This window comes from Ornithorhynchus anatinus, chromosome 8 (genome assembly GCF_004115215.2).
Source record: "Ornithorhynchus anatinus isolate Pmale09 chromosome 8, mOrnAna1.pri.v4, whole genome shotgun sequence".
NCBI lineage: Eukaryota > Metazoa > Chordata > Mammalia > Monotremata > Ornithorhynchidae > Ornithorhynchus > Ornithorhynchus anatinus.
The window spans coordinates 18374280-18387414 of record NC_041735.1 but is presented as its reverse complement, the minus strand read 5'-3'; the positions used below and the strand labels follow the sequence as shown (position 1 = coordinate 18387414).

Genomic DNA, 13135 nt, shown 5'->3' with positions numbered 1-13135 from the left:
AGACTTAGAACTGAAATTATTTTTTTTTAACACAGCCTTTTCCTATCACAATAACATTCGCAGTGATTTATGTTGAAGGCAGGCTGCAACTGTTCCTTCTATAACTACCTTTAACCCCGAAAAGGAAGTTACAAGGGATTTAAGGTTTTGGTTTCCTCCCTTTCTCTCTACTCAGCTTCCTGTACTTCTCTCTTTTGTCTGCTGTGGTCCAGCTGGTTTCCCATTAACCATAATCCTTCCTGACCCTTCAGGCTACTTTTCTAGTCAATCCCACCCCTCCAAGGCTCCACTTCACAACATTTTTAGCTCTAGTAGAGTTCTGCACGGGCAGTAATCTTTGGACTGAACCTGATCCCTACCTAGCCTGAGCTCACCCAAGCCCAACAAGTATGGAAATGTCAAGGTGAACCTATCTGAACCTCACTTTAAAAAGATGTTCCTCCATTAGGCTCGACTGGTAAATAAGCTACAACTCTTTTGAGTGCTGCTCTGGGGCTTTGGCTGAATTCACAGCCACATGGCTGCTTTAGAAATGACAGGAATAGTGCTGAGAGGACAGGGTAGAGCGGAGATAAAGTTGAAAACACAAATTTGAGTACGTATTTCATACCTTTTTCTCTTCCCCCCTGTTATTTACCTGGACATTGGGTAGGCAGTAGGAGGTTTATGGGATGTGAAGGTAGTACTGGCTTCAGATATTTGGCTGCCCTGAGGTAGGGAACCATTTTCCACCCCTTCCAATTAATAATAATAATAATTAGTAATTGTGATATTTGTTAAGCACTTATTATGTGCCAGGTACTGTCCTGGGGTGGATACAAGGAAGTAGGGTTGGACACAGTCCCTATCCTGTGTGGGGCTCTCTGTCTCAAGCCCCATTTTACAGATGGGTAACTGAGACCCAGAGAGGTGAAGTGACTCACCCAAGGTCACAGAGCAGATAAGTGGCAGAACTGGGATTAGAACCTATGCCCTGACTCCAAGGCCCATGCTCTATCTACTTATGTTACACTGAATGTTCACACAACATTCTGTAGGACGTCTTCATGATATACTACATGTGTACACTATGTTATGTGTCACTGGGTTATGCTGTGGGTCCCTGGAGAGTAATGAATGACAATCATACAGAAGCCTGTTTGAAGCCCTGAACCTAGAGCATTTCTTGATCCACGCCACCCCCTTCTAGCTCCAGAGTCATTGCAATCCCCTTCAGAGAGGGTGGGGAATCCCTTTTGGGGTTCTCTGATGGGATCAGTAAGCAAATGACTGGGTGGGGCAGAATATATTTGGATTTTCAAAAGGCCCCTGAACTCCACACCAAAGGGTTTAAAAAGAAAACTGAGGAACCATCAGATGGGAGGGAATGTTCTGTCACGGATAAAACTGGCTAAAAGATATGAAACTAAAAGTAAGGATGAGTGGTCACTTCTTTGAAAGGAGAAATCTAAATAGTCCATCTGACAGAAATCAGCATTAGGATTGGTTTTATTTAACATTTCAAAAATCATATACATCGCAAATGATTGAGAAGAGAGAATGTATAACGAATTTTTCTAGTCTACAGATGGCACTAAGCTCTAACAAGTGGTGAAATGCCATGCAGATGGGGATAAAACTTGAGAAATATGGCATAAAGCTGTCAGTAGACAGAAAAATGGAACACGACCTTCAGTGCCAAGGTGGGGATGGTGCCCCTAGGCTAAAACTGAACCCATATGGGCATGGTACTTAGGTTATCTAAGAAATATCATCAAATTACTTCAATGGCAAAAAATAATTACTTCAACGACTAAGAATCTGGTTGCATATGGAGGAAGCATAGGGGACCTTCGAGTTCCTTAAGCTTAGAAAATTCTCAATCTGGATTCTAATAATATAGTTTCCTCCAGAATCAGATGGAGATAAAGAAGTCCTGGCAGCACTCTTTTCTTGGTACTCAGCTTGAGCACAGTTCTTTTGGTCTGACATTTTGGAGGATAGTGCCACCACCATCTTCAGAGTTGAAAACCTCTGGCAGCTAAATTTAAAAAGACACTTTTCTAATGTCCATCAGGAAAGAATGAGTTGTGAAACATGGGATAGAGCAACCCAACTGCTTCTATGTTGTTCATTTTCCCCAAGTTTTCTGAGAGTTCTGTGCGTAGGGAAGAATTGACTTGTGCTTCCCAATCTGCCATCTTCTCCTTTCATGCAAAAATTCACTGAAATTCTACTCTTCTAAACAACACTGGTATAAACAAAATCATCTGATGACACACCATAGAAAGGTGGTCAAATAATTTGAGTGCTACAACCCACTCATTAATTTATGTTCATGGGCAACTTGTCAACTATCCTTGTGGCTCTCATTAACTTTGGTGGAGAGCGACCAAGGGACAACTAGTCTTCCAATTGAATCGAGCTGAGAAGCAGCATGGCCTAGTGGAAAGAGCCCAGGCCTGGGAGTCAGCGGACCAGGGTTCTAATCCTGGCTCTGTCACTTGTCTGCTGTGCTGATCTTGGGCAAGACACTTGACTTCTCTGTGCTTCAGTTCCTTCATCTGCAAAATGGGGATTCAATACCCGATCTCGCTCCTACTTAGACTGTGAGGGACCTGATTATCTCCCCCAGCACTTAGTACAATGCTTAGCATATAGTAAGCACTTAAATATCACAATTATTGGTCATGGAGATGGGCCAAGTCACCTAAAATGAATCAGGAGTCTGGACAAAGAGGGATAAAATCAAAGAATCTGTGAGTTGCCAGAGTACTATATTAATCCCTTAGGGCACTGCACTGAACACAGTATATGGTTCAATAAATACCACTGATTGTTTGATTGATTGACATGGGATTATGAGGTCAACCTGTCCATCCTGTGCTTTCAGACCGGAGATAGCCTTAACCAGGCAGAATGAGAATTCTGTTCAGACAGTTCTGCACAGCTCAAAACAATTAGTTGACTTTTTTTTCCTTAAAATTCTCCTGAGGGAGATTCTACAACATCTCTTAGTAACCTGCTCCATTGTTTAATCACCCTTATCATTGAAGAGCTCTTCCTTATGACTAACTAAACTCTCTTTTACTGTAATTTTAAACCCATTTCCTTTCTTTGAGTTCAGAGAACAAATGGTCAGTTTCCTCCTCGGAGTAGGTGTTCATATATTTGAAAACATTTATTAAATAATAATAATAATGGTATTTGTTAAATGCTTACTATGTTCATTCCAAACACTGTACTAAGGGCTAGGGTAGATACAAGACAATCAGGTCAGACACAGTCCCTGTCCCACATGGGACTCACAGTCTAAGATGGAGAGAGAACAGGTATTGAATCCCTGTTTTACAGATGAGGAAACTGAGATCCAGAGATGTTAAGGGACTTGTCCAAGGTCACACAACAGGCAAGTAGCAAAGCCTGTATTAAAACCCAGATCCTCTGACTCCCTTTCCACTAGGCTTCACTAGTCAGAGCTTTTTTCTCCAAAGTAAATAATCCTAATTCCCCTAACTGTAGGTGGCACAGTGTTGAACTGGGAAGGCAATGACTCCTCAAACCACTTCACCTCTTCTCTGTTCCTTTTCCACGTAGGCTTCTCATTTGTTCCCAGTGTCCGAAGCTATTTCTCCAAAACAGAGGACAGCATAAAGCTCATTACTGTTACTATCACCCAAAAGGACCACTGGAGACTCTAGCCCTCTGCTGCTTGCCATTATCTTTGTTGGTGCCTCACGTGATCCATAACCAACCCCTCTCTCTCCCTTCGGAAAACAATGTGACAGAAACCAAAAATAGAGGAATCAAGGAACAAAACATCTGAAAGATAAGAAGGGAAGAGTCTTCATTATAACATCCAGCTCTGAAAATTCCCGGCCAGTCACACAATGGGATACAAGATGCCTTTATCACGGCCCATTAGAGCATCAGGTTTTTTTCATTCAAATGTGTTTGACTTCCAATGACCTTCTCTGGTATTGAAGTTGAACAATCTGCAGAAAATCCCTGCGGTGACTGAGAAGCCAATTTTGTCCCTTGGGTTTTTGGGGGATTTTTGGTGGGTGTAATTTACACATAAATCCTCGATAAGGAAAACTTAAATCATTTCCATGAAGAAACACTTCTCTGCACTGGATACCCGTATTCTCTTGTTGCTTTGTGATGTTTGCTTCAAGAAACTGTGTTACATCCTGCTGTGCTGGCTCAGCTAGGTGAAGACAATTACACTTCTCTCCTTTAATCAGATTCATTCTGGATCTTGCTAGTGGTTAGCTGAACTGTGGGTGGTCATGCTGTCTGAAATCGTTCTTTTTTTCAAGTTTTGTTTTCGTGTCAAGTCGAACTTTTACTCAATAAGGGGAATAAAATTGCTTTAAATAAGAAGAAATGATCATGTCAAATATGAGAAAAGGGCTCCCAAGTACTAAAATGAGGAAATCTTCTTTTTCTGTCATCTCATGGAATTTGACGTTCATAAGCGAAGAGTCTGCAAGCACACAGTGAATGAGTACTTTTGATATTAGCACATATATAAATGGTCTAAGACGGTCTGGACTGCCTTGCCTAGAAAAAATGACGGTTTTAGGTTGAAATCATAAGCCTGTATTTTTGTGCCAGAATAAGAACTTTTCTCTAATATTTGGTTTTAGATCAGTACATTTTTAAGATATTTAAACTCCTCACATTGCCTCAGGCTCTGGCCTTATTTTGTTTGCTTATCCTTACAGAGTAACAGGCTTCACTACTTTGCAACTTTTAGTTCCCTGTATATTTAACAACTGGCCTTTGCTGAAGGCCATCCTTAAAACGTTAATCCCCCACCAGAAGTCAGCTGGAACAGTTGAAAAAGGATTGGAAAATGAGACGGAAAACTTTTATTAACTTGAAAGAAAAAGCACAGTATAAGATATAAGATTTGTTTTTTAATGGAATTTATTTTAAGTGCTTAATATGTGCCAGGCACTGTACTAAGCACTGGGATAGATAAAAGCTAATCAGGTTGGACACAGTCCCTGTCCCGCATGGGGATCATAGTCTTAATCCCCATTTTAATAATAATAATAATAATGTTGGTATTTGTTAAGCACTTTCTATGTGCAGAGCACTGTTCTAAATGTTGGGGAAGATACAGGGTAATCAGGTTGTCCCACGTGAGGCTCACAGTCTTAATCCCCATTTTACAGATGAGGTAACTGAGGCACAGAGAAGTTGTGACTTGCCCAAAGTCACACAGCTGACAAGTGGCAGAGCTGGGATTCAAACCCATGACCTCTGACTCCTGAACCTGGGCTCCTTCTACTGAGCCACTCTGTTTTTCATTTTACAGATGAGGTAAGTGAGGCACACTAAGAAGTTAACTGAGATGTTAAGTGACTTGCCCAAAGTCCCACAGTTGACAAACCGAGGAGCTGGGATTAGAACCCAGGTCCTTCTGACTCCCAGGTCCATGCTGTATCCATTAGGCATTGTTGCTTCTCTAGTATTTGTTAAGCATTTACTATATGCCAGGCATTGTATTAAACACTGGGACAGATATAAACTAACCAGATTGGAAACAATCCATGTCCCATATGGGGTTCACAGTTTTAATCCCCATTTTGCAGGTGAGGGAACTGAGGTACAGAGAAGTTACATGACTTATCCAAGGGCACACAGTAAGCAAGTGGCAGAGCTGGAATTCGAACCCAGATCCCTCTGACGTTTAGGTCCATGCTCTATCCACTAGGCAATGCTGCTTCTCAATTAATTATGTAGCCTAAGAGAAATAGCCTTTATTGTAATGGATGCCCCATTTTAAGATAATGGAGGTTCAGAGTCCCCTTTGGTGGGCAGAGAAGTATGGTTATTTATTTATTTTTTAAGCCCCAATATAAAATCCCATAGGCGTCATATTAGAGAGTGACGGTCAGGGCAAAAATACTGGCATAAGCACCATTTTCATCTTAACTAAGATAACTAATATTCCACTAACCCAGAAACATTTTTAACATTTGAACCATATCAAACTCAACAACCCCTCCTCCTTTAACCATCTTCAGCCATTATCTGAGAGTGAAATTACAGACTGATGAAGCTTCCCACCTGTTAATTGTTATAAGAAGAAAAAGAAAATGACCGTGTAGAATTTTAAATTATGCATCTAAGAAATTTACAATTACACAATGTCTAGTAATAGTCATACTGAATTTGGACTGCAGTTAGAGCCCAGTGACAGCATTCTGCCATTTAGAGATTCCACTGAATAATGATGCCATTTGTTGTAGCATTTAGAGATCCCTCTGCGGAGAGAGGTTCACCTTGTCATTCACTCAGTTCTTCTAAAAGCAGAGATTATGTTCCTTGTGAACCCCACTTGATATTCACCCCATCCTCATCCCCACGACACTTATATACCTATCCAAAATTGCTTTATCTATATTGATGCCTGTCTCCTTCTCTAGACTGTAAGCTCCTGGTGGTTAGGAACCATGTCTACCAACTCTGTTATATTGTACTCTCCCAAGCATTTAGACAGTGTTCTGCATACAGTAAGTACACAAATGCCACTTGTTGATGGGTTGATAATGGAAAGCTCATGTTCTAATCTCTTCGATGGACTCCTTGAGCATGCTTATAATCATATCTTCCGATGTCACATCACATTTTACTGGGACCTGCCTTGGAAGAATATTCCCTAATTACCTCACAGTGTTCTATCCAAAACACAAGGTGAAAACACACACTGTGGAAGAACTGAGTGTATTTCTGATCAGTCCTATTTCCACCCACCACTCACTTTCCCCGCCCATCGCCGTTCCCATTAATGGTTATTTACACAGATCTTTGTCTAAAGAGGAGTAGCAGATAGATTTAAAATCGGGAGTGAGGCTTTTAGACTAATCCTTTGTGCCCAGAAGGAGAAACCCTCATTTTTGTGGTCTCCTCCTAAGAAGCAAAAGGCTCATTTATGAACTGCCGGTAAGCCCTCGTGGCACGGTGCCAGCATCCAGAGATACCAAGCCCTCTCCTTTGGATGCAAGGGCCCAGGAACAAAGTAGGAAGGCAGGACTGTCAGAAAAATAGCTACTCCAAAGTGGTTATTTGGACACGACTGAACAAGAAAATGAGATATTTTAATCAGCAGCAATTAACTGATGAATGTTAATGCTGTCTACATAGTTGGGTGTAAATAAAGATCTGTGATTTGTCAGTTTGCCTAAATACGGGTGTGGCATTTTTCATAAAGCTCACGTTAAAGCAAAATCACAATAGAGTACTCATGACTTGATGGATGCCATTCGCAAGGGCACAATCGTTCCTTTTGAGCCTGGATTGCATTCAGTATGTGGTCAGGAACGTGTTTGACTAACGTGTTTCCAAACTGCATAAAGTAAACACGTGATCTGGTCGAATTGACTGCATTTCCATGGTCCTATTATCAGAGTATTAAGAGGAAATAAACATACATCACAGCTTTTAATGTTTTCATTCTTCTAGGTCATTCATTCATTCAATTGTATTTACTGAGTGCTTATTGTGTACAGAGCACTGTACTAAGTGCTAGGGAGAGCACAATATAATAAATAGACACATTTCCTGCCCACACGAGCTTAGAGTCTTGGTGGGGGGGGGGGGTGGGTATTTTTACAGTCTAGAGGGCCTCTCATTATTATGTTGATGGGGTTTCCTGTCAACAGAGTGACACTCGCACTCTCCATCCCAGCCAGCCATGTTCCCCCTGGTGCATTGAGTAGCACAAGCAAGTAGAAGGACGGGGGTGCAGCGTATTGTGAAGATTTCACTGTAATCAATTCAGGGTATTTACTGAACACTTGCTCTGTGCAGAGTTCTGTTCTAAGTGCTTGAGTGAAGATCCATTTATGGCAAAAGGACCACAGCGTAATGCTGGTGTGGTGTCAGGAGAGCTACAGACCAACATGTAGTGGTCTGAGAAGTTGTTGCAGTCTCCATCACTCATGTTAGCCAGCTATTTTTCCGGATTCCTGATGAGCCTGTCCACCAGGTGAAATATCCTAGTGTGTTTCTTCACCATTGGTGGCAAAGCCCGAGCTGGCATTCCCCTATTTCTGGCAATTTCCCCCCTTCCCTCCTTTTGTGATGAGGCAAGGGTCAGACTTTAATAATAATAATAATGATGGCATTTGTTAAGCATTTACTATGTGCAAGGCACTGTTCTAAGCGCTGGGGAGGATACAGGTGATCAGGTTGTCCCACGTGGAGCTCACAGTCTTAATGCCCATTTTACAGATGAGGTAACTGAGGCACAGAGAAGTTAAGAGACTTGCCCAAAGTCACACAGCTGACAAGCAGTGGAGCCGGGATTTGAACCTGTGATCTTTGACTCCCCAGCCCATGCTCTTTCCACTGAGCCATGCTTTAGAGGTGGGAGGTGGAAGGCTACTTGTAATAATAGCTTGAAAGACTACAGCACTTTTATTATTCCAAATTCCTTCACATCAATCACTTCTTTTGATTTTGTGAGGAGGAAGCAGATGTTACTATCCCCATTTCACAGATAGAGAAATTGAGGCTCAGAGAGGTGAACCGACCTGACCCAAATCAGTTGTGGATTCAGGACTAGAGCCCAGGTCACCTGACTTCCAGACTCACACCTTTTCCATCAATCGAACGAATTATTGAGCACTTACTGTGTGCTCACTCTACTAAGGGCTTGGAAAAGTACAATATAACAGAGTTGATAGATACATTCCCTGCCTCCAGTGAGCCCACAATCTCCCCTTGGCCTTGCAACCTCTAGGAAAAGTTAACCAGCGTCACCCTGGATAAATCAAGAAATACTGGCTTATCCCCGCCAAAAGGCAGTGCAATCTTCTTTCCCTTCTTTGCACAGCTAGTAACCAAATCATTCTTCACCTCAAATTCACTGTTCTGGATTTGAATTCCTAACTCAACCCACCAGGATTTCATCATGCCTGATTTTCCAAAACCCTAGTTTTCCAGTTGAAAAGCTGTATACTCTGAATAATTTGAAAGCTATCTGGGGATCCGGAGCCAGTTTGGTGGGGAAGAAGCAGAGGACGATTTTTTATGGAGGTGCATCTGCAAGAGGCAGTGGTAGTGTTTGTTAATTTGTTGCATCCCGCTAGGCCGTGGATCGTGGCCAGTACGGCTTGCAGTGGTATGACTAGGACTTTTCTGGGCTGGACTGGGAATGGTGACTGGGAGGACTATGACAAACTCCTAAATGCTTTCCTCTTCTCTAGCACAAATTCAGCTCTTTTCCAACTGTTGTTTGGACTTTTACTGACCCTTGATTCTCACACATATGGTACCTTACTGATGAATAAAAGGGAAGGCTCTCTACTTTCATTCATTCATTCATTCATTCATTCATTCATTCAATAGTATTTATTGAGCGCTTACTATGTGCAGAGCACTGTACTAAGCGCTTGGAATGTACAATTCTACAACAGATAGAGATAATCCCTGCCAATTGACGGGCTTACAGTCTAATTGGGGAAGTCATACAAAAACAACAGCAATAAATAGAATCAAGGGGATGTATACCTCATTAACAAAATAAATAGGGTAATAAAGATATATACAAATGAGCACAGTGCTGAGGGGAAGGGAGAGGGAGAGGAGCAGAGGGAAAGGGGGAAAGGGGGCTTAGCTGAGGGGAAGTGAGGGGGGGCAGAGAGGCAGCAGAGGGAGCAGAGGGAAAAGGGGAAGCTCAGTCTGGGAAGGCCTCTTGGAGGAGGTGAGCTCTCAGTAGGGCTTTGAAGAGGGGAAGAGAGTTAGTTTGGCAGAGGTGAGGAGGGAGGGCACTCCAGGACAGTGGGAACCAAGACAGATGACAGATTATTATTATATTAAAATAATTATAAATGGCATGCTCCTTGTGGTCAGTCTGGGAATGTACCAACTCTGTTATTCTGCACGCTCCCAAGTGCTTAGTACAGTTCTCTGCACTTAGCAAGTGCTCAATAAATACAATTGACCATATGATTGATTATTTTAGCAAATTTTACTTCACAGAATACCATGGGGCAAGGCACAGGCTGCTCAACAGAAGGTAAGATAATTAGGAGAGATATCTTCCCTTTTGAAGATGATACCATGATGACCATGAGAGTGCTTCCAAAAGTATCAGTTACCTTGGGAAAGAATTTCTTGCACTTCCATACTTTGTCCTTGATGATAATAAAAATAATAATATTAACAATATTATTACTGGGGTATCTGTTAGAGGCTTACTATGTGCCAGGCACTGTGCCAAGCAGTGGAGAGGATACAAGCAAATTGGGTTGGACACAGTCCCTGTCCCTCAGAGGGGACACTGGCTTAATCCCCATTTTCCAGATGAGGTAACTGAGGCACAGAGAAGTGAAGTGACTTGCTCAAGGTCACAGAGGAGACAAGTGGCAGAGTTGAGATTAGAACCCAGGTCCTTCTGACTCCCAGGCCCATGCTCTACCCATCAGGTCATGCTGCTTCAATAAATAGGGGTGAGAAACCAAAACAATGAACCAGGCATCTTCTCCAGTTTCAAGTGCCTCATTGTTCACAGACAGCTAGAAGGATTTCTCCTTTTCAAGCATCATTCTAAAATGGGGAACACAGATTAACATCATCATCGATATTTACTGAGCATTTATTGCATTCAGAACACTTTCTTAAATCCTTGGAAACATACAACAGCAATAAAAGACATGATCTCTGCAGGCATTTGCAATCTCAGAAGAAAGGAAAGAACTGGACTCCCTGGAGTTTAAACTAACAGTTCATGAGAATTAGCACCATTTTACTAGACTGTAAACTCATTGTAGGCAAGGAAAACATCTACCACCTCTGTAATATTGTACTCTCGCAAGCACTATATGGTGCACTGACCACAAAAATTACTTAATAAATACGACTGACTGCTAGCAGGGCCCTCCCACCTCTTCCTTTCAAAGACGCTGCCCAGGATTGTGATGATTTTGGTATAGTCTTGCCTGGAGGCAGGACTATCAATCAGAGCAATGCTCCCAATCAATAGGTGGTATTTACTGGGTACCTATTGAATACGAAGCACTGTGCTTAAGCTCTCCGGTGGGGACAACAAAAAACAAGATACAAGCTCCCTGGCCTTGAGGAACACCCAGTCTAAGTGGATGAAAGATGAGCAGTCAGACAAAAAAATATTTAGAAATAGTGTGAATAGGGGGACATAACAGGAAATGAGTTAAGAATATCATAATGAAATATCTCTAAATTATTCTGTGCCTGTCTCCCATACGGGGATCAAATTTTCCAAATATAATATACTACCAAGTACTTAATAGGTGGCCAGTTAATATTAATAGTGTAAGTAGTGCATGTAGTAGGCACCCAATTAAAATTATTGATTGAAAGAACAGAATGTTATTAAATGAGAATTCAAATAAAAGTTCTGAGAATAGGAATAAAACAAAATGCTCAGGGTATCCTTTAGGTTGCTGTGACTAGGGTGTTGTGAATTATTTGGGGAGGGCTTCCTGAAGGAGGTGGGATTTTAGGAGGCTCTGAAGATGGGAAGAACTGTAGTCTGACTAAGTGATGGTGTTCCAGGCTGGGACAATGGTGTCAGTGAAGGGGTGGAGGTGGGAGAGTTAAGAATGAGATAGTAGGAGAGCTTGTGGGGAACAAAGAGTGAAAGTTGGGGAAGAGCATGTAAAGAGAGTCAATAAGTAGAATAGGGAGAGTTGATGGAAAGACTCAAAGCCAATTGTGAGGAATTTTTGCTTGCTGGGAAAGGAAATGAAAAGCCATCGGTATAACAGGAAAAGCAGTGTGGCCTACTGGAAAGAGCCACAGGCCTGGGAATCAGAGGACCTGGGTTCTACTCCACCATTTGCTTGCTGTGCGACCTTGAGCAGGTCCCTTAACTTTTCTGTGCCTCAGTTTCCTTATCTGTAAAACAGAGATTACATCTTACTCCTTCCTACTTTGACTGTGAACTCCATGTGGGACAAGGATTGTGTCCAACCTTATTTATTTTGTATCTATCCCACTGCTTAGCACAGTGATCGGCACAGACTAAGAGCTTAACAGGTACCATAATTATCATGATGATGATGATTTTTACTATTTTTGGCCCAGGGTCGTAGCTTGTTTGGGTGGGGATGATCCAGGAAATGTTGTGATGGAAGAACAAGCAGGAATTAGCAGTATTCATTCATTCAATCGTATTTATTGAGCGCTTACTGGGTGTTGTAGACTGAAGGAGAGCTAAAAGACAATGAGGAGGTGAGGATGCCATCAAGATGGAGGGCATTGGGGTCAGGGAAATTACTGACAGGTTATTGATGTTATTGACAGAGAGGAGAAAGCTAGTAGGAGAAGTAGTTTAAGAGGGAAGATTCTGTCACTCCTGAGGTTGGATTTCTAACCTTTAAGCACTTGATATTCACCCCACCCTCACAGCATTTATGTACATATATTTATTTTAATGTCTGTGACCCCCTCTAGACCATAAGATCCTTGTGGGCGGGGGATGTGTCTACCAACTCTATTGTACTCTCTCAAGAGTTTAATACACTACCCTGCACAGAGTATGTGCTTAAAAATACCACTGATTGAAAGCAACGTGGCTCAGTGGAAAGAGCACGGGTTTGGGAGTCGGAGGTCATGCGTTCTAATCCCAGCTCCGCCACTTATCGGCTGTGTGACTTTGGGCAAGTCACTTAACTTCCCTATGCCTCAGTTACCTCACCTGTAAAATGGGGATTCAGACTGTGAGCCTCACGTGGGACAACCTGATGACCCTGTATCTCCCCCAGCACTTAGAACAGTGCTCCGCACATAGTAAGCGTTTAACAAATACCAACATTCTTATTATTATGTCGAGTTTGAGGTGCCAGTTGCACATTTTGGCGGAGATGTTCAGGAATCAGCCACAGTTAGAGCATGAGAAGAAAGGTGGGAGCCAGGGAATGAGACTGAGCAGGAACATCCAGGAGAGGAGGAGCAGATGATTAACAGGGCAGCCAAACCAAGGTCTGACCATGCTTCGAAGAGAAGGGCCTTACCTACGGTGTCATTTACATTACTGTATATGTGTGTTTGTGCATGAACACACAAACACACGCACAGGGTAACATAATGATCAATTATGTAAGTCTCTGGGCTGGGAGGGCCTCTGATGACGCAGGATACAGCTTCCACATCT

At 42.3% G+C, this 13135-nt stretch overlaps 1 protein-coding gene across 1 annotated transcript in view; it reads right to left on the bottom strand.

The window, feature by feature from the left end:
- BIRC7 (baculoviral IAP repeat containing 7) overlaps positions 1-13135 on the bottom strand; it is a 32986-nt gene that overhangs the window by 19499 nt on the left and 352 nt on the right. The gene's annotated exons all lie outside the window — the stretch shown is intronic.